The sequence below is a fragment of the Podarcis melisellensis genome (assembly GCF_964234715.1).
Source record: "Podarcis melisellensis genome assembly, chromosome: 1".
NCBI classification, from domain to species: domain Eukaryota; kingdom Metazoa; phylum Chordata; class Lepidosauria; order Squamata; family Lacertidae; genus Podarcis; species Podarcis melisellensis.
Genome location: NC_138528.1, coordinates 134004867 through 134027656, shown reverse-complemented (window position 1 = coordinate 134027656; position 22790 = coordinate 134004867). Strand labels below are relative to the sequence as shown.

Here is a 22790-nt window from a genome sequence, read left to right as displayed (position 1 = left end):
ATATTCCAGCGCATGTTTGCAATTTGGTCTCCTCTGCCTCTTCTAAATCCAGCTTGCACTTTTGGGAGTTCTTGGTCCACATACTGCTTAAGCCTGCCTTGCAGAATTTTAAGCATAACCTTGCTAGTGTGTGAAATGAGTGCAATTGTGCGGTAGTTGGAGCATTCTTTGGCACTTCCCTTCTTTGGGATTGGGATGTAGACTGATCTTCTCCAATCCTCTGGCCACTGCTGAGTTTTCCAAATTTGCTGGCATATTGAGTGTAGCACCTTAACAGCATCATCTTTTAAAATTTTAAATAGCTCAGCTGGAATACCATCTCTTCCACTGGCCTTGTTATTATCAATGCTTTCAAAGGCCCATTTGACTTCACTCTCCAGGATGTCTGGCTCAAGGTCAGCAACCACACTACCTGGTGTATACGAGCCATCCATATCTTTCTGGTATAGTTCCTCTGTGTATTCTTGCCACCTCTTCTTGATGTCTTCTGCTTCTGTTAAGTCCTTTCCACTTTTGTCTTTTATTATGGAAATCTTTGTACGAAATGTTCCTTTCATATCTACAATTTTCTTGAACAGATCTTTGGTTTTTCCCATTCTATTGTTTTCCTCTATTTCTTTGCATTGCTCGTTTAAGAAGGCCTTCTTGTCTCTCCTTTATTTTTGGGAAATCTGCATTCAATTTCCTGTATCTTTCACTATCTCCCTCGCATTTTGCTTGCCTTCTCTCCCCCGCTATTTGTAAGGCCTCATTGGACAGCCACTTTGCTTTCTTGCATTTCCTTTTCATTGAGATGGTTTTAGTTGCTGCCTCTTGTATAATGTTGCGAGCCTCCATCCATAGTTCTTCAGGCACTCTGTCCACCAAATCTAAATCCTTAAACCTGTTCCTCACTTCCACTGTGTATTCATAAGGGATTTGACTTAGATTGTATCTTACCGGCCCAGTGGTTTTTCCTACTTTTTTCAGTTTAAGCTTGAATTTTGCTATAAGAAGCTGATGATCTGAGCCACAGTCAGCTCCAGGTCTTGTTTTTGCTGACTGTATAGAGCTTCTCCATCTTTGGCTGCAGAGAATATAATCAATCTGATTTCGATGCTTCCCATCTGGTGATGTCCATGTGTAGAGTCGTCTCTTGTGTTGTTGGAAAAGCGTGTTTGTGATGACCAGCTTGTTCTCTTGGCAGAACTCTATTAGCCTTTGCCCTGCTTCGTTTTGAACTCCAAGGCCAAACTTGCCAGTTGTTCCTTTTATCTCTTGACTCCCTACTTTAGCATTCCAATCCCCTATAATGAGAAGAACATCCTTCTTTGGTGTCACTTCTATAAGGTGTTGTAAGTCTTCATAGAATTGGTCAATTTCAGTTTCTTCAGCACCAGTGGTTGGTGCATAAACTTGGATTACTGTGATGTTAAAAGGTCTGCCTTGAATTCGTATTGAGATCATTCTATCATTTTTGAGATTGCATCCCAGTACAGCTTTTGCCACTCTTTTGTTGACTATGAGGGCCACTCCATTTCTTTTATGGGATTCTTGCCCACAGTAGTAGATGTGATAGTCATCTGAACTGAATTCGCTCATTCCTGTCCATTTTAGTTCACTGATGCCCAGGATGTCAATATTTATTCTTTCCATCTCATTTTTGACCACATCCAACTTACCCAAGTTCATGGTTCTTACATTCCAGGTTCCTATACAATATTTTTCTTTACAGCATTGGACTTTCCTTCCACTTCCAGGCATATCCGCAACTGAGCGTCCTTTTGGCTTTGGCCCAGCTGCTTCATCAGCTCTGGATCTACTTGTACTTGTCCTCCGCTCTTCCTCAGTAGCATGTTGGACGCGTTCCGACCTGAGGGGCTCATCTTCCAGCATCATAACTTTTATATGCCTGTTGTCTTTGTCCATGGAGTTTTCTTGGCAGGGATACTGGAGTGGCTTGCCGGTTCCTCCTCCAGGTGGATCACGTTTGGTCAAACTCTCCACTATGACCTGTCCATCTTGGGTGGCCCTGCACAGCATAGCTCATAGCTTCTCTGAGTTATTCAAGCCCCTTCGCCATGGCAAGGCAGTGATCCATGAAGGGGGGAATAGTGGTACATAATTAAAAATGCTTATGTCTCCTTGAGCAAAGTTGCATCTGATAAATTAATCTCCAAACTCCACACTCAAATACGTTCTGATTACTCCTGTTTTTCCCAGTTTAGCAGCTTCTAAGCTGCTGAAGTGCAGTCTTTTGTTCATAATGTATATCCTCTATTGGGATAATTTTCTTATTGAAAATGGAGTCCATTCAGCTGCAGATAAGATAATCAAATGATCACTTGCCTCCACAGAACAAAGCACTGCCTTCCCTCAATTTTGCCAGCTGCATCCAATTCAACAGATCAGCCAAGGGCTGGGGTTTTGTTGTAAGCAATAGGAAATGGGCGTGAACAACAGAATCTGAATTGGAACATTCTTTCCTGGCTTTTCCACCTCCTTTCCTCTGGCTGTCACTCACACTGGTGCTTTTCCTTTAGTGAAAGAGGAACACATCCCATTAGTTAAAAAACCTTCCCATAAACCACCAAGGACAAATAGCTTCAATATAATCTGATTCATAAACTCAGAGAAGAAATAAATCTCTCTCTGTCTACTGAATTACTCTCGAGTAAGGTGGTGCTGTGGTCCACAGAGCCTAGGGCTTACCGATCAGAAGGTTGGCAGTTCAAATCCCCGTGACAGGGTGAGCGCCCGTGGCTTGGTCCCTGCTCCTGCCAACAAAGCAGTTCAAAAGCACGCTAAAAAGTGCAGGGTAGATAAATAGGTACCGCTCCAGCAGGAAGGTAAACGGCGTTTCCGTGTGCTGCTCTGGTTTGCCAGAAGCGGCTTAGTCATGCTGGCCACATGATCCGGAAGCTGTGCGCCGGCTCCCTTGGCCAATAAAGCGATATGAGCGCCGCAACCCCAGAGTCATCCGCGACTGGACCTAATGGTCAGGGGTCCCTTTACCTTTATGTAGGGTACTGCCTAGCTATGTGTTCCTCTCTCCAGACTTGCTTGGTGAGGCCCCAGGTCCTGCAGTTCCCCTCAGAAATAAACACACCGACACAAGTATGTTGGGTTAATGGGATAAATAAGGCCACAACTTTATTGGTTACAGATGTGAGCGGTTTGGCTAAGGCATTTGGGTCAAGCCAGACTCTAACCTGACTCTCCTGCCCATCTACAGGAAGTCTCTCAAGGGTCAACCACTGACAGGGGGAGCCCTATGATATGCACCAATTAAGAGCACCCCCAGGGTCGCCGATGGAGTCGTGGCATGGCCCTAGCCCACGCCCAGGCTTCGGACAGGAACCACAACCCCGGATCCCTTTAATGAGGTACCCCTAACGAGGAGGGGCAGGCGGCAGCAACAACCTCCCTTCCCACACACAAGGCTTACCCAATGCCTAACCTTACAATGTTGTGATGATTGCTACAAGGCAGGCGAAAACCAAATGCCTGGTGCCAATTTGCCAAGTGGAAAAATTCCTACCTGGCTCTGCAACTAGGGGACCAACATTAGTCCATAGCAAGGCCAAAGTCAAGCAACGCATGAAATAAGAGGGTGGGCGGGCTGGGAGATCTGGCGAGAAGAGGTTGCACCCTAGCTGTGCGGCGGTGTAAACGGCAAGCAGCCACGCCCCCCGGCTAATCCGATTGGTCAGTCAGGGGTGTGACACGGTTGGGCAGCAACCATCCACCCACTCTCAGGTCACTGCGAGGTCCCAGATGTCCGCCAGCAATGCTGCGCCCCCGGGGAAGGGGAGCGGCCAAACACCTGCTCCTGAGCCTCTTTTTTAAAAGGCACATGGACCCAGACTCAGAAGAAGAAAGAAATGATGTACATGAAAGCAAGTCTGAAAAGTAATTGCACAGATTGAATGGGAGGAATTTGCAGTAGAAACTCTTCAGATTATCAAATAGTTAGGCTGCAATCCTAACCCCACATACTTATGGGGGTAGGCCCCACTGAATTCAATAGAACGTGGTCAGGATTGCCCTAAGCACCCATTTGGTCATTAACTTACTCCAACAGTTGCTGTCAAACACTATACAACTTTACAGAACATGCTGAATTTCGATGCTCTGTTTTCTCTGCACTTTCTGCTTCCACCACATGGTGGAGTGTGCTTGTGTTTTTTTTGTTTTTTAATTGGGTTTTATAAACAAGAATAATGTTATACAAACAAGTATACCAAATTTTCTCATGTCATTAGTATATCGCAAAAATTGCATAATAAATGTGGAAAAATATCTACAACACGTTTCATTATTAGTGATCAGTGTATAAGTTCTTGATTTATGAATTGGTTTAAACAATTAGGAAGAAGAAGGGGGGAGAAAAAAGGGGGAGTGGCGAGTGGTGTGGTGTGGTTATGCTTCTATTATTCTACTTAGTGTGTGTGAACGATTTTGTCAGCATTACTTGTGTGGGTTCTCTTACTAGTCACTTGTTGTATTTCCTTGGTGGTGAGAGGTTGGGGGTGGCTTAGGGTGTGGTTGGTTGCCTTTGGTTGGCTGTAGTGAGAATTGTTTTTGTGTGTGAGCGGGGTGTGAATGTGTAATTTGAATCAGGTTGGCCAGACTGATTCGTATGCTGTTGGCGGATTCTTGTTGTTGTCTTGTTGGGCTGTGTATGTGATAAAGTGGGACCATACTGGAGTGAAGGCTTCTTCTATTTGTTCCTGCATCAGTTTCACTATTGGTTAGTTTTTCTAAAAAGGCTGTTTCCCATACTATTTGATACCACTGGTCCATGCTTACTCCTGACAGGTCTCTCCAGTGTCTGGCTATGATGTTTCTTGCTGCTGAGAGTCGGTGGGTTATGAGCTCTTTATGGTGTGCTTGTTAAAGGGTTGCACAAGTCAAAACATTTTCCTATTCATATTTGTTGTGTCGAATATGAGTTGAACTGTTTTGGACCCAACTTTTGAAGAGAGTAATCTGAGTTTCATTTAGGGAGAGCATTTTTGGAGTCATGTGCAATACAGAAAGGGTGGTGTCTTTCCTCCAGCAATGTTTTAAAACTTTTCATTCTTTCGAAAGCCCTTAGGGTTACAACAATCGTGTGCATCTTCACAGGTCGTATCCCTGTTGTGCTGCAACAGAGAAGACCCTCTTCCTGCTTACCACCTATCTCACCTCTCCATAGGCAGGTGTCCTTCCAGGAGGAAGGAGGATCTTCAGGTTTGAGCAGTTTCATGGAGAGCTAGGCAGTCCTTTAAATACCTGGGTCTTAAGCCATATAGATTTCAGAGGTTGTACAGCAATTCAATTTTGCCCAAGGAATGTTCATTCCTGAGTGATTATTTTGGTGGTCCTCCAGACTGACGAGTTTATGCACATTTAAAAGAAGTCCAAAACCCTTTCTGGCACATACAGAGAGGCAAGCAGTACAGGTAAGTGAGAAAGCTCTGTCCCCATCACTGTTCTGATAACCAGGAAGTAGGGGACCTCCTATGCTCATGGAAAATCGAGGTTCTGAAATGCATGGGAAGCAGGGTTTGTTTTTCCCGGGGGAACTCACTGGAACTTAGTTCTGGCACCTCTCAGGTGGGTGTCATTGCAATTCTAAGAGAAAGAGGGAATCTTTCAAGAAAAGTTGCACTCCCCATTTCAGAATATCACCCTCCAATCTCTGGAAAGTGATTAGACTAGCAATTGGGGGAAGTAGAATAAGCTTGCCCTCTCATGTGTTTACTTAATGTGAATAGTGAATGTCTGAAGAAGGCTACAGTGTCATAGCTGGCCATGCAACTGTGGATTACAACAACACCTACTCTTTACTGGACTGATTTCTTATTCTTTGAAAATGCTCTCCTTTGTTCTCTCCCTCTTTTCTCCTATTTATCAGACATGTAAAATTTCCATTGTGTGCTTTTTATTCTGTTTTGAAAACGCATACACCTGGGCTCAAGCCAAGCATTGGGGGCAATGTGCTCCTCACAAGATAACTTTTTCCGCAGAAAGGTTTCCTGCTGGAGCTGAAGAGTTCATTTGTTCAGTCGCCAGGCTGCCCCCACCGTTCAGCTGATATGAGGCCCTTCAAGGTGACAGAAAGCATCCTCTGTAATAAGCAGATCTGAGACCATCCAGAGCTTTGAAGAGCCTGATCAACCCCTCAAATAAAAAGTATGTATGACATAACCTTCAGAAAGACAGAATATATTTTCGTCACCATTCCAAGAGCTCCTCTGAGAATTAGAATGAAAAGCTTGTCTGAAGGAGGGGGGGAAGCATACCCAAAATCTTCAAAACCCAAAATTTCTCCAATGAGCATATTATTCCAAAATGGCTCTTCAGGAACAGAGTGAAATGCAACATGACTTCTCCCCATAAGTTTGCCTGTTAATATCCCAAGATCTCCCCCAATAAATAAAGACACAGAATTTAGTTTAAGGTTATTGGCATAATTTTGGCCACAACTTTATTGATTACAGATTGTGAGTGGTTTGCTTAGGCATTGGCTCCCGACTAGTTGCCCCTGACCTTAGCAGGGCAGCACTGATGAGTGGACACCGGCAGAGGTCAGCACAGGTAAACATCCTGGGGGAGCTTTGGACCAGGCTCAGACTCAAGTTCACCCCCCAAATGCTCCCAGGGGCTCTGGCGTGGCCCTAGCCCCTGGAAGGCGAGCCCCTGGATTCCTTTAACAGAATGCCCTTTCGCACATTGGGGGGGGGGGCAGATGTAACAACCTCCCCTCTCCTCCACACTGAACCAATGCCTAACTGCCAAACCTTACAAAGTTGTGAGGATCTGCTACGTGGCAGGCGAAACCCAAGTGGCACCAGCCAATCTGCCAAATAGGAAAATTCCTCCTGGGCCCCTGTCTCAGAAACAGACGACCCACGATGGCATAGCAAGGTCATAGGTAAAGGCAAAGGTACCCCTGCCCGTACGGGCCAGTTGTCACCGACTCTGGGGTTGCGCGCCCATCTCACTTAAGAGGCTGGGGGCCAGCGCTGTCCAAAGACACTTCCGGGTCACTTGGCCGGCGAGCCTGCACCAGCGCAGAACACAGAAACGCCGTTTACCTTCCCGCTATAAAGTGGTACTTATTTATCTACTTGAACTTAAGGGTGCTTTCGAATTGCTAGGTGGGCAGGAGCTGGGACCGAACGACGGGAGCTCACCCCGCCGCGGGGATTCGAACCGCTGACCATACGATCGGCAAGTCCTAGGCGCTGAGGTTTTACCCACAGCGCCACCCGCATCCGGGTCATAATGAACCCTAAATAGAGGGAGGGTGGGCGGGTGAGCCGATGCACGAGGCAAAAAAAGGAAGCTCAGCGCAACTTGCAGTGGTATATATAGGTCCCTTGGATAATGCATGAACAATCCCAATGGCCAGAATTACCGCTGCAGCTGGGGGACCACCAATCGGGTTGTTGTGGCTATCCAGTCGCTCCTACCCACACAAGCAGTGAGGTCAGTCCTGATGATCTCACCGCAACACATGCTCTCTGTGAGGAGGACCCCCTTCTAACACCCCCTGCTTATTAGCAAAGGGAGCCCTATAGCAACAAACACAGATCCAAGGAGAAAGCAAATTATATAAAAACAGTTACAAACTTCATAGAAGATTAGCAGTGTTTATTACAAATCAGTTTGTTGCAGAAAACTAGAGATTTATTCTTATGTTATGATGAAATGTACACTCACACCTCCTCCCTAAAAATGCAGAGAATTTTACCGGGGGGGGGGGGTCATACTTACAGGTATGCCAAACTTGCAAAATACACAGAAAAATGGCTGTCCCTTTTGTAGAATTGGTGTGATCCAGGATTCACACGCTATGACAGCTTATGGAGCAGTGCTATTGCCAGCATTAATACTTGGAATTGATCAGGCTTGCTTCATATAGTCTGAGACCGAACAGGTTGCAAATGTGGCTGTTTTTTGTGGTCTTGGCACTTTTTTAAAAAATTGAAGTGGTATGTGAAGTGGCCGTAACTCCCCCACCCCACCCCCGGCATGGGCACGTAGTGTGTTCTCCTCAGCACTGACAAATGTTTTCACTGTTCCCAACTATAAAAGGAAAATAAATATGCCGTTCTATTGGGAAATCCCAGCAGGCTTTTGGGAAGTAATGACTGAGCAGGAAGGAAACTCCCATTGCAGTCTCTCGTCCTCCCTCCCTCCCTCCCTCTTCTCCTCAGCTGCCAGGGCTCAGGGCTGAACAAGGCTGGCTGCTTGGTGAGAGCTCTGAGCCACCTTGGCGATGATTACCTGGTGACAATTTCACAGGCTGTCAGTGACCGTCTTGCCTGAGTGGGTCTCCTGAAGGGTAATGGGGTTTAATTGCCCTTTGGAGGACAGAGGAGAGGAAATTTTTGTTGGTACTGTGGATACCATTAAAAATATATATATATTTATGAGGAAAAGCTGGAGGGACAAAGGAAATGCTGAAAGCTGTTCATTTATGGAGGGGGGGGGGGTTAGAGGTGGAAGCTGCTCTGTTAAGCAAACCTATCCCAAAATCTGCTTGAAAATATTTCCCGTGCCCCCCCTCCCTCCGGTTTCCAGGCAAGATTCACATCTGACAGACGTTGGTGGAGCTCCATCAACACTAATCTGTGCTGGCTAAAAATTCTATCCATCTTCATTTAACTATCTGCTCCACTGTGTCCCATTTATCTCAAGCTGGAATGCTGGACGATGCCGTGCAAGGTTAATCGGCTCACCCTCCACCTCTGCAATTCTGTTACATGGAGAAGAGTTCAAATGCAATTCTCACACCTTTCCCAACCTGCACTTGCCCAAATTTCAAAATCACCATCCGAATTCATCTTGGCACCATTTGGTACTTTCTGCTGAGCATTAGAAACCACTGGAGGTCAAAAGGAAGTGGGGCCCTGGCAGAATCATGAGAGGGGGACAGCTGCCTGTCCAGACGAGTTTTGCATAATAACTAACTCCCTGTATACCCTGCAAAATGATTCCAAGCCTGCCCTTTGCAGGGCAAGTGTCTTCTGTGAGCAAGGTCAGTCTGCACGTTCCCTCTTTGTTCTCCTTGCCTGCTCTTTTGACTGGTGAGACGGGCCCTGGCAAATCCAATTTATTTGTTCATTTTTCACTCTCAGTAGTGCATTTGAAACTCTAACTGGTACCTTGGGAAATGATCTGCAATCACCAAGCAGGAGAGCCCCCTCTGGATGCAAGTTAGCTGGAGTACTGATGGATTAGGCAGTCCAGCCCTGAAAACCACCAATGTATTTGCCATTGGAAAAAGACTAAGTAAAAGCCCACCTGACTTTTGCCATTCAGAGAAATATGGATTTTTGTTGTAGTAGTAAAAATAAAAAATAAAATGCCTTCCACCATTTGTTTTATAATGCCGTTGCCATTTCATTTATTTTATTTCATTTTACAACATTTGAATATTTTACCATCAGTCATACTTCAGCTATATTACCTAAAATGTCATTGGTTTTTTGCTGGTGTGTGTGTGTGTGTGTGTGTGTGTGTGGATGAAGTTCTTATTTGCCTTTTATTTTGGGGAAAGATTTCAGTGTAACTAGCCTTTAGCTGAGGAAAATACCCCATCTTTTTATTCTGCACTACACTTGCTGAAGGGCCGTGGGTGGCGCTGTGGGTTAAACCACAGAGCCTAGGACTTGCCGATCAGAAGGTTGGTGGTTTGAATCCCTGCAACGGGGTGAGCTCCCGTTGCTCGGTCCCAGCTCCTGCCAACCTAGCCGTTCGAAAGCACGTAAAAGTGCAAGTAGATAAATAGGTACCGCTCCGGCGGGAAGGTAAACGGTGTTTCTGTGCGCTGCTCTGGTTCGCCAGAAGCAGCTTAGTCATGCTGGCCACATGACCCGGAAGCTGGACGCCGGCTCCTCGGCCAGTAAAGCGATATGAGCGCCACAACCCCAGAGTCGGCCACGACTGGACCTAGTGGTCAGGGGTCCCTTTACCTTTACACTTGCGGAAAACGTCTGAGGCAAGCTAAACAAATGGTATGGATAATTAAAGCTTGTGGGCCGTATTCAATGAAATTGTTGTGCTAGTGGAAGCCAGTTCAGTGATTCCCACTAGTGCAACAGGGCTTCCTCCCTGCTCCATCTCCCCGTATCTGCTCTGGAGGCCTGGGGAAAACCCCAGAACTGTACATGGGGGAAAAGGAAATGTTGCTCCGTCAAGCGAGTAGAAATGCTTCTGCTGATGGAAAAATTTCTGTGGCACTAATTGGAAGACAGTCTTTTGCTCTGAGACAGAAGACGGTTGCCTGGCAGACTCTGGTGTATTATTAAGGGACCGAGTTTGGTTGGCAACCCACCTTTGCTAGGAACTTTCTAGGTCAGCCATTATCCACCTGCTGTCTTCCAAATGTATTGGGCGGGTTGCTGAAAGCGGCTTTAGTTGAGCTGATACCAGACTTTATTAATTTCACTGCATTAATATCCCACCTTTTTCTCATGATTCTGCCCCCCCCATCTCATTTAATCCCCACAACAACCCAGTGAGCTTCATGGCCAAGTGGGGATTCGAACTGTGGACTCCCAGGTTGCAGTCCATCACTAACTGCTATACCACACTGGCTCTCATGTGGGATCAGCCTTCCCCTATAATAGGGGAATAATATAATATATGTGCTTTACAAAGTTGCTGTAAGGAGATAAGAACAATCTAAGCAGTGTATATGAATTCTAATCATTATTCTATTAATCCACAAAAATAGATATGCACACATTTATTCCTTATATAATCTAAAAATTATATCCTGCTTTTATTAAAAAAGCTCTAGGCAGCTATCAATGACAAGTTAAAAGCAAAATGAAACCAACATGACAAAACTGCATACCTGTCCACACCCTTCCCTCTTAGAAGGCATGCTTTTAAAAGCACAGAATCGCCAAGAGGGATTAATTTGAGCTAAAGTTGACCACAACCTTGCTCCACCACTTCTTTCGAATGCTAAGCTCCAACATATTCATGCTGGAACAGGCGAAGTAATAATAAACGTAAAGGCACCTCTGAGTTTATGCTTGAGTACCAGGGTTTGTATTGGTCCCTGAACTGTGTCTTTAACATCTGTTTGATGGTACATAGAATAAATTATGTGGAATATTAGGATATTTTCCTGTGCAGTTTTTAAAACTGAAAGCAGCTGCAAGTAAAGCTGTATTGTAGTGGGTGTGCTGAGTGGCCACACTTAATTCTGTCATTTCAACAACTCAGAATCAACATCTCTGACTGGTTTTTCACCTCCACACAGGGAAATATGGGTCCTCATATATGCCACTTGTCTACAGTAAGCGGTTTACAAGAAGAATGAAAATTACCAATAAAAAACAATTGAAACAGTTCATTTAATTATTTTTAGATGTTTGTAATTTTACATTAAAAGTAAAAACAGTAAAATTCAGATCAAAACTTTTCAACTTATTTCAACAGGACATGGCTGGCTGAAACCCCTCAATAGGAACATTCTGTTAGAGAGTGATGGTGTGTAAAAATGTTTTGTAGGAGATAGAATTGGGGGACAAAATGGACTCAATTCACATTTAGAAGTAAATGTATGTAACCCACACTTTCTGAAACAATTCACAAACCAAAACACCCACCCTTCCTTTGAAATTCTGCAATGCAGTTTTCCAGGAAAGTAATACATGAATGATGCTATGGTCAGGTAAACTGCATATAAATGCATACAGTAGTGAAAATAATATACGAAAATACATTCTATTAGTCATACCTCGGGTTACGAATGCTGCGGGTTGCGTGTTTTCAGGTTGCAGACTGTGCCTAACCCGGAAGTACCAGAACAGGTTTCTTCCGGGTTTCGGTGCATGTGCAGAAGCGCATAATGACATCACACATATGTGCAGAAGCGCCGAATCACATCATGTGTGTGTGCAGATGCAGCGCTTCAGGCTGCAAACGCTGCGGGTTGCGAATGTGTCTCCCACATGGATCATGTTTGCAACCAGAGGTATGACTGTACGGGAAACTGATTTGCAAAATCACATATGAAAATACATGTGTCAGGAGAAATTTGCACTAAGATGATGCTGAGCTTTCATGAGGATCTTTAATATATTTGGCAAAACTGATGTGGAAAACTGAACTTAAGAGATACCCAACTAGAGATCTTCCCCGATCCCTAGCTTCAGGTACCACTTGCACCTCTGATGACCAGATCCTGGGGACGAAGAGCCAAGGGGTGCTGCTGCCTTCATGGCCTCTTTGTGAACTTCCGAATGCATCTGGCTGGCCACTGCTAGCCACAGAATAATAGACTAGATGGAAATTGGTTGGGTTGAGGAAGAAATACTTAGGCTCTTGTGATGAGACATAATTCATACTTCATATAGCTCTTTGCAATGTGCAGGCTATTTTATAAATTGCTTCCTCCTCCTTCTGTGAGCTATTTCTATTTTGCAAGTGTGGAGCTGAGGAAGAGACTTGTCTGGGAAAGCATTTTTCAAACTTTCTACTTTCAATGGCACTTTGCAAATTGAATCCTTTGTCTGGGTCATGTAGGGACATCACACTCAGGTCATTGGTTTGTTTTTTTTTAATGAGCCCATTGAGCTTCACTGTTACCCCCTATGAACTGAGACTTCAGCTCAGCACCAAAGATATATGACATCTCTTCAAATGTCTTTTAACATTTGTCGCGTGGCTTAATCCTTCCTTTCTAAACAGGGTCAGATCAGTAAACTGAGATTAAAACACAGTTTCCCAGTTTTAAACGAGAACATTGTGGCTTAATGGGAGGAGAGGAGTGAATGTGCAAGGCTCATTCTTTGGCCAGTAAATCATGGTTGTTATAGCAGAACCAGTTTAGGCAAATTATAGGTCCTGGGAGAGGAAATAATTATAAAAATAATAGGTCCTATGGAGAGGAAATACCGTATTTTTCACTCTATAATACGCACCTAACCATAACACACACATTGTTTTTAGAGGAGGAAAACAAGGGGGGGGGGATTCTGAATGAAACAGTGGATGTATCATTTTTGTGCTTCATGCTGTGGCCACAGACATGTGATCTGATGGTGAATTTGGGGTGACCCAATGCAAAGATCCTGAGGAACCATGTGGATCCATGCTCTGTAACCACGTTTTTGCACCATTGCAGCCCCAGGCAACAGTGGGTGCGTGATTTTTTTGGTGCAGGCTGTAGCCATGGACATGTAATGTGATCTGATGGTGAATTTGGGGTGACCCAATGCAAAGATCCTGAGGATCCATATGGATCCATGCTTTGTAACCACGTTTTAAGTGGGGAGGGAAGGAAAAACACAGAAGGGACAAGGAGCACGAGAGGGGTGTGCAGAGAAGCAGCTGGCTAAAAATGCAGGGGAGGGGTTTAACGGGAGGGAGGAAACGAAGGCAAAAGTTTTCCCCCACCCACCCAAGCCAGCCCTCTCTCTCCTTCTCCCTCTCCCTCTCCCTCCCCCCCCCTCTCTCTCCCACTTGCATGTTTTCCGGCTGCCTGCGAGTCCCTAGAATGCTTTCCTGGACGCAGCAGCAGCAGCAGCACCGGAGCACGGAGAGGAATTAGAAGGAAGACCGTGATCCTTTCCTTTCCCCTCTGCTTGCCTGGAGGGCAGGGGATTTCCCTTCTCTTTGTTCTGTTTGAGCAACCACAGCAACGGAACAGAAGAGGGTGGGCAGTAAGACCCTGAGGCAGAATGCAGGAAAGCAGCAGCTTCCTCTCTTCAGACTTCCCTCCTCCTTGACGCGCGATTTGATTTTTGCCTGATTTTTACCCCTGTACTCGCGCCAGTCGGCTCCAGGGACCACACATTCGCTCAATAACATGCACAGACATTTCCCCTTACTTTTTAGGAGAAAAAAATCTGCGTGTTATAGAGAGAAAAATACGGTAATTGTGAAACCACTTTGGCGGCTTGATGATTCTCATCAGTGTTAGCTCTCCATGTGTGCCCAGGCTCCAAAGTTTACTTACAAAGTGTTAAAAGTTCCTAGTTAATTGGTATAGGAACTCAAGAGAGTCTTGCTAAAGCCATGTGGCTGGAAGGAGCAGTTCAGAGTTCCTCACACAACAAAGTCCACATGTAGATTGCAGTGGGTGGGACAATAGGCTTGCTGAGGGTAAGTAGATATAGTTTAGCCTGGCAGAACAGTTTACTCTATGGTATTAATCCATTCATGTATTAATTAGACTGAAGCATGTTGGTTTTAAGAGGCTGGCTATTCCACACCTGTATTTTGTACAGCACCCAGAGACAGAAACGGAAATAGAAGTAAGTAATATCAGGACTGAAGTAAATAAACCTGTGTCAGTTACTTTGCTGGGCCAGGGGAAAAGAAATGATAGGACTTAGTGGAAGAGTTATACTGCTGTTCCTTCTGCCGCTGGAGGGAGAGATTTCCCCCTGGGGATTTCTTAGTAGGCTTCTCCCACCTGGCACTATCTGCTGCACTCTGCTCTCCTTCCCTCTCTCCCTGGGGAGGAAGCAGGGAAGTCTTTTTTTATTAAGGATGGACCTGGCATGCTCTTTCCAAGCCCCCTTTCTGTGTGGGACGCTCCCCCCTGCCCTCAGCCTTGCTCCCAGTTAAGTCCTGGAGTGGGCAATGAATCATCGAGCCCCCATCCCTTCTTAACTTATATTGAAATTTCATTGCAGCACCAAATAAACTAAATAATGTCTCTTTTAAACAATTCCTATGAATGGGACCATTTTACACACACACTATTTGAAAAGGCTGCCTCTTGCATTCACCATGCTGACAGAGGCATTAAAATGTATTTATAACAGCCAGAGATAGCTTGGCCTGAAGAGTGAACTTAATTCTTTGTCTGCCAGGCATTCTTTTATGTATGACAGTGATTTGCCCCTGGTGTTCTCTCTCCCTCACGTGCCTTTCTCTATTTCTCTGTGTCGCTTATAAAGCTGTACTTGACAGTCTAATTTCATATAACTAATAACATTATGTGGTAAACTGACTCTTTATTAGTCTCGCAGGAAACTACTTGATAAACACTCTCCTACTCCATTGTTTTCCTCACCTCTTCTATAGCCTGTTGGTTCTACAAATACGCTTGATTTAAAAAGTTAGTTTTATCTTGTCACCCGGTGACTTTTCAAGGAAAAACCTACGGAGGCAACCACCAGTGTATTAATGACCTGCAGTGAGTGACAGGTTAGGCCTTAAAGTAACACTTTCATTTAACTAAGAGAACCGATGTGGCGGGCAAATCTGACCTCCAGAGTTGCCACTGAATTTTGCCAAAAGTGAATTTTGAAGCATATTTGCTAAGCAAAAATCTCAGAGGATCTTCAGGGTCTACCCCATTTTAAAGCCATACAAGTTGGTGGCAACATCTTTTGGTGGCCAGTTTCATTGCTGTGTCCTGAACTGACAACTTTTTTGAATGGCTCTGTGTTTGAGTTTTGTGAGCAAGGAAGGAAAACACACTTTCTCTACACACCATGCAAAATCATGCACTGTACAGTTGTGTCCTGCAGCAGTTTATTCACCTCATTGCAGTAACATAACCATTGTGCTAGCCTAACCTAGAGTTCACCAAGTCATGGATAAAATGGCCCAGATGACCTCTGCCCAGGAGAGTTTGTAGCTGGTGAAGTTGATAGAAGACCTTTGACAATGATATGATCCAGTAGAACTCCCAGGCCACGAACCTGGTGCTTTGGGGCAGTGTAGTCACATTCAGAACAGCTTGCACCCCACTTCCTTAGATAGATACGGGGCTACCTCCCTACCACAGAAGCTCTGGTCTGAGCTGCAGTTCATCAACCCTCATCCAATCCATTACTGATTCAGAATAGCATCAGCATTAGGAATTAGCAGCCAGATATGAGCTGCATCATATTTGCCAAGGATTTTAACAATAAGGTATCCTACCTTAGGGGACCTGCATAAACGAGATAAAAAAGTTATTTCTACAGTGGTTTCTGTGGGCCATGATGAGAGACCGGCTGGGAATGTGCCACAATAAATTGTGAAGTTAAAGTAGCCTGTGAGTTGTCCAAAATGCAAACCCCAGAAGACGCTGCTGCCCGTTGCCTCTCTGCCCGATTAACCGCTCTGGCTTTTTCTCCTTCCAGCTGCTCCCACTGGGATTCTGCTGCATATCGATATCAGGAGTGTTTGGATCATTCAGTCTCTGCTGTACAGAGAAATGCAGCAGAATTATCTTCCTTCAGAGGAAGCACACCCAGGTCATTCAGAAACACAAGGCAGGGAGGCAAACTTGTCTGAAGGTGGGCATGTGTCAATCAAAAGGCAAGAGTGGAATGGTCCTCCAAATTTATTTCATGAGAACAGTCAAGTGTACCCCCACCTATTGAAAGTTTGTGAGAAAACTGCTGCAAGAATTGTATTTGAAACTTGAACAGAGTACCAAACATTCTCACTAGTCAGTCAATATTTGAGAGCTGTTTCTTTTTTAATAGTTGTTCCACACCTGTATCATGCTGTTGTTTATACCAAGAACTGACTTAGTTGGTCTTTAAGGTGCTACTGGAAGGATTTTTTTTTGTTTTGACTATGGCAGACCAACACGGCTACCTATCTGTATGCTGTTGTTTGTAATGGCTTTATGGTGCCATGTTGACAGTTACTCATCTACTTCTCTTTCCATCTAAGAATCGCACCTGATGAATCCCAGTGTGTGTTTAAATAAAGACCAGGGGATCATTATCAGTTTATCCTGTTTGCAGCGGAATAAACTATACTCCACTGGAACTTCTAGAAATCCATCCAGTCAGCAGGTAATAAAATCAGAGTCGGTGTAACTGCTCCATTGGATGGCCTAAAGACCATGAGAGTGGCATTTGTTTACAAGATTTATCTTGCTGAAAAGTCAGGAACGGTGGAGGGCAACTTTCCATGCCCAAGGCTGAGTCGCTGCTGAGGAAACGATGAGACAAAAGGGCCAAGGTTACTCTGCTTAAAAGCGGAGCTTTAAATCAGAAGTCACGGCTGGTGATGGCTAAGAGGACCTGCTGGGACATTCAGTCTTCAGCTTTAATACAATGGTGTTCCTATAACAAATAGTATTTCAAAATAGGGATTTAAAATAATCACTCATTTTTTTTAAAAAAAGATATAAAACCTAACCTCTGCAAACTGGGTCAGAAACCTCATTTGTGCAAAAGCCAGATTGGGGCTATGCTCAGAGAGCAAGGGAGGAAGGAGAAGGCAGGGCAACCCCAGTGCTAGCTGGCCAGGAGAAGGGTGGAACAGAGCAGGCATTCAGGACAAAGTGACCAGGAGAAGGTCTTTGCTGTGGGTTGCTGCAGTGGTTAGAATTTTTACAAAAAAATTTTTTAAGCTGCCACATGGAAACCACGGCACAGGCATTTTCCAGACCACCTCACCCAAATGCTTGAGAAGAATGAGGCCCAAGGCAAGGCTGAAGGCAGAGAGCTAGGTGGCCACCACCAATGGAGCAGTCAGCTGCTGCCACAAATAAGAGACAGGCCCAGCAACTAATGTGGCTCTTTCTCCCTCTTCTGTCTCCTGTGGGTTCTGAGATAAGAAGCCGCAGAAGCCCCCTTGGATGTTCGGGTTCCAAAATAATGTTCGCAAACCGGAACGATCATTTCCGGGTTTGTGGCATTTGGGATCCAAGGTACGACGGTACTCTTTTGATCCTGCAGCCACACTAATTTCTTAAAGCTCTTTTAATGCGCTCAGCAGCTCAGGCCTGTTTATCACATCTGTAGGACTCATTTCTGTTTGGGAAGGTAGAAATTGTTTCTGTTTTTGGATTCCTCCATGCTAGTGTCATGTTTCTTTCTGACTCAGACAGTGGAGGAAAATGTATCCTTATGCTCTTAACATACTGTTATGAATTTGGGGTGGAGGGAAGTAGGTTGCATGCAGAGACCTTGCTAACTCTTGGATCCAGCAAGTGTTCAATATAAGCCAGTCTAGCTTCCTGTGTTGAGGCGATGCCTGGAGGATGGGCCGCAAAGGAATATGGATCTTTTGAGATAGCAAATGGCTGGGAGGGCCCTCCCTCAACTGGCTGGTAGCTAGAAAAAGACCAAGGCGAAAGCTGAGAGTTTGCAGTGATGTGACGTCGAAGTAAAGCAGAAAGCTGGAGAGTCAGAGCAACATCTGAGAGCAATGTTGAATTTCTGTTTGAATCCAAGGCTGTGGTTAGGGGTGAAACAAGACCCTTTGGGGCTGTTAATGCTGTGAACTCCTCCATCACAGACTCAGGTTGTATATATGTATAAATAAACCATAGACCATAAAGTCGCCACAGTCTCTGCTATGCCTCATTCCCAAAAGAAACACGAACCCTGGGTAAGCGCCTGGAACTCCTGGGGTCTCTCACCGCTTGGAGATGAGGGTGTTGAACAGCAGTACAGTGGACCAACTACGAGTGTAGAAAGTGCCTCAAGTACAGTGGACCACTACGAGTGTAGAAAGTGCCTCAAGGAAATAAGAGACTTTTTAAAAAAAATGTTCTACTGCAGAGTTTCCCCATCGGTCCCCACAATTTGCTACGGGGGGGACATGGGGTAGTTCCCTCCTCAATGTCTTCTTGGCTACAGAGTCCATGAAGGACATAGGTGTGCACACTACTTCCTTAAAAAACAGCAAGTGTTCTTTTTCTCAATTCAGTTCAAAGCTGGTTGGGGGAGAATGACAGGCTAGATATGGATTGCCGCTAACATCCTGTGTCCACTGCTTCCCAAAAAAGCTTTGGGGGCAGAGTAATTGGGAGTGTGTGTACACAGCCATAGTCTCTTAAGTCCGGTGGGCTTTTGTGTTCCACTGCTTGCTCTTGAGCCCCAGGGCAAAACTTCTAAATGAAGAAATCCCTGTTGCAAAGCCAGTGTTGTTTACTCCCCACCCCATGCCTTCTTTGTGAAGCCTTTTCATCTCTTCCCCTTCATTAATATGCATTTTAAAGGCTTAATTTGGAAACTGCTAATGTCCTTGATCACCTCCCTGCTTACATTTCATCAACGCTCTCAGAGCAAAGGGACTCTGCGTCCTCCCTCTTTCCACATGCTCCCGTCCCTGCCCCCCCACGCCTGCTCGTCACCCTCCTCTGAGATCAGTTTTCAAAAGATCAAGAGCAGAGACTTCAAATGCAATAAATATTGTAAGAGCTGCTGCTCTTCTGAGACCAGCATCTCTGAGATCGATATGTCTTCCTGGTGGGGGGCGGGGGCAGCACCAAAACCTTCAAAGTAAACACATTGGCAAGCCTGATCTAAACGCTCTTTGTGATAAATACATACACGCAAATTGATGCACATGGCTGGGTTAAATAAGTGTTATGTAAGTGTAACCATAATGCTAGGAGATGACGTTCCTCACAAGGGAAGGTTTATATAGGGCACAAATGCCCACCTTCTTGAAGCCCTTCGGGTCTCCGAAAAGCAGTCTTGATGACCAGAAGTGTATTTTGCTGCGCAACTTGCCTTTCTCACGAGCAAATTCGCTAGAAGAACTTCCCAGTTCAGGAGAACCTACACCCAACTCCAGGTGTATTTATTATTTTAGACATTTGATTATATTCTGCCCTACGGCCTCAAGAGACAGTGATACAGTAGAACATACAGAAGAGCCTTGGCTGGGATATAAATAAAAATTATTATTATTATTATTATTATTATTATTATTATTATTATTACTCTATTTTTTACAACTTGGAATCATTTTTCATTTCTTTTACCGGTGAAGCAGACTTGACAGGACTTTGAGAAGCCAAATAAAACTAGTTGGGTTACCATCTTGGCCTTCTTGATATAGGAGACAGAATTAAGTCCACATAGGACTGTAGTCTTAACGCACACTTACCTAGGAGTAAGTGTGTTGTTTAGTAAATCAGCAAATAATCCGGAGGCATAGTCTTAAACCACAGTTAATGTATTTCACTGTCCCTTCAAAATTCAAATTTTTTACACACCCAAAGCAAATGGAGGTGCCACTCACAGGGTCTTATGCAACTCGATCCCATCCACATCTGTTCATTAGGCAGATGGAAGAATTCCTGTGCCCTATACAACTTCCTAATGATCAAAATAACTTAATTAAAAGGCTAAAGAGGAAATTCTCATTACCTTTCCAACAGATTGATTTTAGCCATCAGACAGTACATTCTGAAGAGGAACGCCATTGTGCTGAACACAGAGTTTGAACGTATGTATTTTTAAAATTACATTTTAAAAGAAAATTTGCATAATCTGCATATTCAAGCTTTAACTTTTAGTTATTTATTGGCACACAGCAAAGCATATTTGTGATGCACAAGAAAGGGTATGATATGGGCATTGACAGAGGATGACTAGATTATATAGCAGATATACCTTATTTTTCAGCGTATAAGACTAGGTTTTCCCCCTAAAAAATAATTTCAAAAATTAGGGGGGTTTTATACATGGATACATCTCCACCCCATTTTCTTAAATCTGAGCCCCCCAAAATAGGGGGCATCTTATACATGGGGGCATCTTATAGACAGAAAAATATGGTAATGCATTTCTTCTTTGGTGCTGGAATGTAGGGATCTCGATCTGCCTGTAGACTGCTGGATGATCTGCAGTAGATCGGCATGGATTTCTAGCTCTCAGTTAACAGCAGCAGCAGCAACAACAAAAGCCTTTCTGCCTCCCACCCCTTTGCCAAATTAGCCTGCTAGAACTCTGGACTGTAGTATGTACGCTTGCATTGTGTATACAAGTCTTGCTATTGGCTTCATTCTTTGAGGCTTCATAGAATCACAGAATTCTAGAATTGGAAGGAACCCCAAGGGTCATCTAGTCCAACTCCTTCAGGGCCCCTCCCAACTCTACAGTTCTATTCATTTTGCATCTAATTCCCCGTCTCCACAGCTCTACCCCATATGACTTTTGCACCTGACTCCGCTTGCTGGATTTTGGGCTTCAAGTGAAAAACCAAGGCCTTTCTGCCGAGTGCCTAGGTCACTTTCCATGAACCTGATCTTTCACACAATTTTATTTCCTAAAATAATAATAATAATAATAATAATAATAATAATAATAATAATAATAATTTTTTATTTATACCCTGCCCTCCCCAGCCAAGGCCGGGCTCAGAGCGGCTTACAAGCAATAATAAAAACAAGATGAATGATTACAACTTAAAAACAAAAATAAAATACAACATTAAAATAATGGAACATTAAAATATTAAAATGTAGCCTCATCGCAGGAGGAGAAGGAAAAGAAAGGGGGGGGAGAGAGGGAGGGAATCAAATTGGCTCCAAGCCAAAGGCCAGGCGGAACAACTCTGTCTTACAGGCCCTGCGGAAAGAAATCAAATCCTGCAGGGCCCTGGTCTCAGGAGGCAGAGCGTTCCACCAGGCCAGGGCCAGAGTTGAAAAGGCCCTGGCTCTGGTTGAAGCCAATCTAACTTCCTTAGGGCCTGGGACCACTAGGGTGTTGTTATTTATGGACCTTGAGGCTCTCCGTGGGGCATACCAGGAGAGGCGGTCCCGTAGGTACGAGGGTCCAAGGCCGTGAAGGGCTTTAAAGGTCAAAAGCAGCACCTTAAATCTGACCCGGTACTCCACCGGGAGCCAGTGCAGCTGGAAAAGCACTGGGTGAATATGCTCCCATGGCAGAGACCCCGCGAGGAGCCTCGCTGCAGCATTCTGCACCCGCTGGAGTTTCTGGGACAGCTTCAAGGGCAGCCCCGCATAGAGCGAATTACAGTAGTCAAGCCTGGAGATGACTGTCGCATGGATCACTGTGGCCAGGTCGGGGCGGGAAAGGTAAGGGACCAACTGCTTGATGCGGTGAAGGTGGAAAAATGTCGCCTTGGCATTTTTACCCAAGGATCATCTACTCCAGCCCTTTGCAATGGAGGAATATGCAGCTGTCTCATACAGGGATCAAACCTGCAACTTTGGCATTATCAGAACCATGCTGTAACAATAGCAACAATAACAACAACAAAAATACTGGACCAAAAGATGGGACAATCCAGGATCCAATCTTCTGTGATCCAGGATTGGCTTCTGTGATTCTTGGATGTCCCACTTAAAATGGGACGGTTGACGGGTATGTAAACATGGCCTTAGTACAGGTTCTAGCAGACAGATCCCAAACATGTTTGAGCTCAAAACAGGGATACCCTTTGGAAATGCAATGTATTCTATACCCTCAGAAAGTGTAAAAATGTGCCATTATGGCAGTGTGATTCCAGCATGGCAGCCTTTATACACATTCAGCAATTTCCCAATTAGTGCTAATTCCTAAACCAGAATCTTACAATGGAGAAATATGGTTTTGTGCATCTCTTCTCCTGCTAACCCATATACAGCTGTGACTTATTTGAAAGTTGTAAAAAAGGAAGAAACAGGAGCTGGTTTTGTATGTTCTTAGAAGGTAACCCGGGATTGGGAACCTGCAGCTGTCTCAATGTCTCTGGACCACACCTCTCATCATCTGTGACCACAGGCTCCATTGACTGGGGAGGGCGGAAGCAGGAGCCAAGCAACGCTCTGGAGGTCCACAGATTCCTCATCTTTGAGCTAAACCTAATTCACGTTCTGAAAACAAATAGATGCACCCCATTCTCTCAAGAACTAATTAAGATCCTGGAAATTACAAGCACAGTGAAATTAACCCAGGCAATCAAATTGAGAGAGGGTTAATAGCAAATCTCAAAATATTAAACCCTTGGACCAAGCAGTTAAATTACATTGAAATGATAACTTATTTATGTTTGTGATTCCTTGTTTTGATTACTCTTTAATAATGTTTGCTTGGTATTTTTCTTTTCATTAATAATGTTGGTTTACTAGTGTTTGCTTGTGTTTCCTA

At 44.5% G+C, this 22790-nt stretch overlaps 1 long non-coding RNA gene across 1 annotated transcript in view; it reads right to left on the bottom strand.

Annotated features, from left to right (window-relative positions):
* Nucleotides 1–115: 115 nt before the first annotated feature.
* The window catches only part of LOC309363796, a 143411-nt gene continuing 120736 nt past the window's right edge, over nt 116–22790 (bottom strand). The window contains exons 2-3 of the long non-coding RNA XR_014165592.1: nt 1698–1992; nt 116–269 (exon numbers count right to left, since the gene is read on the bottom strand). This is a non-coding gene — a long non-coding RNA (uncharacterized lncRNA). The remainder of the gene's footprint in view (nt 270–1697; nt 1993–22790) is intronic.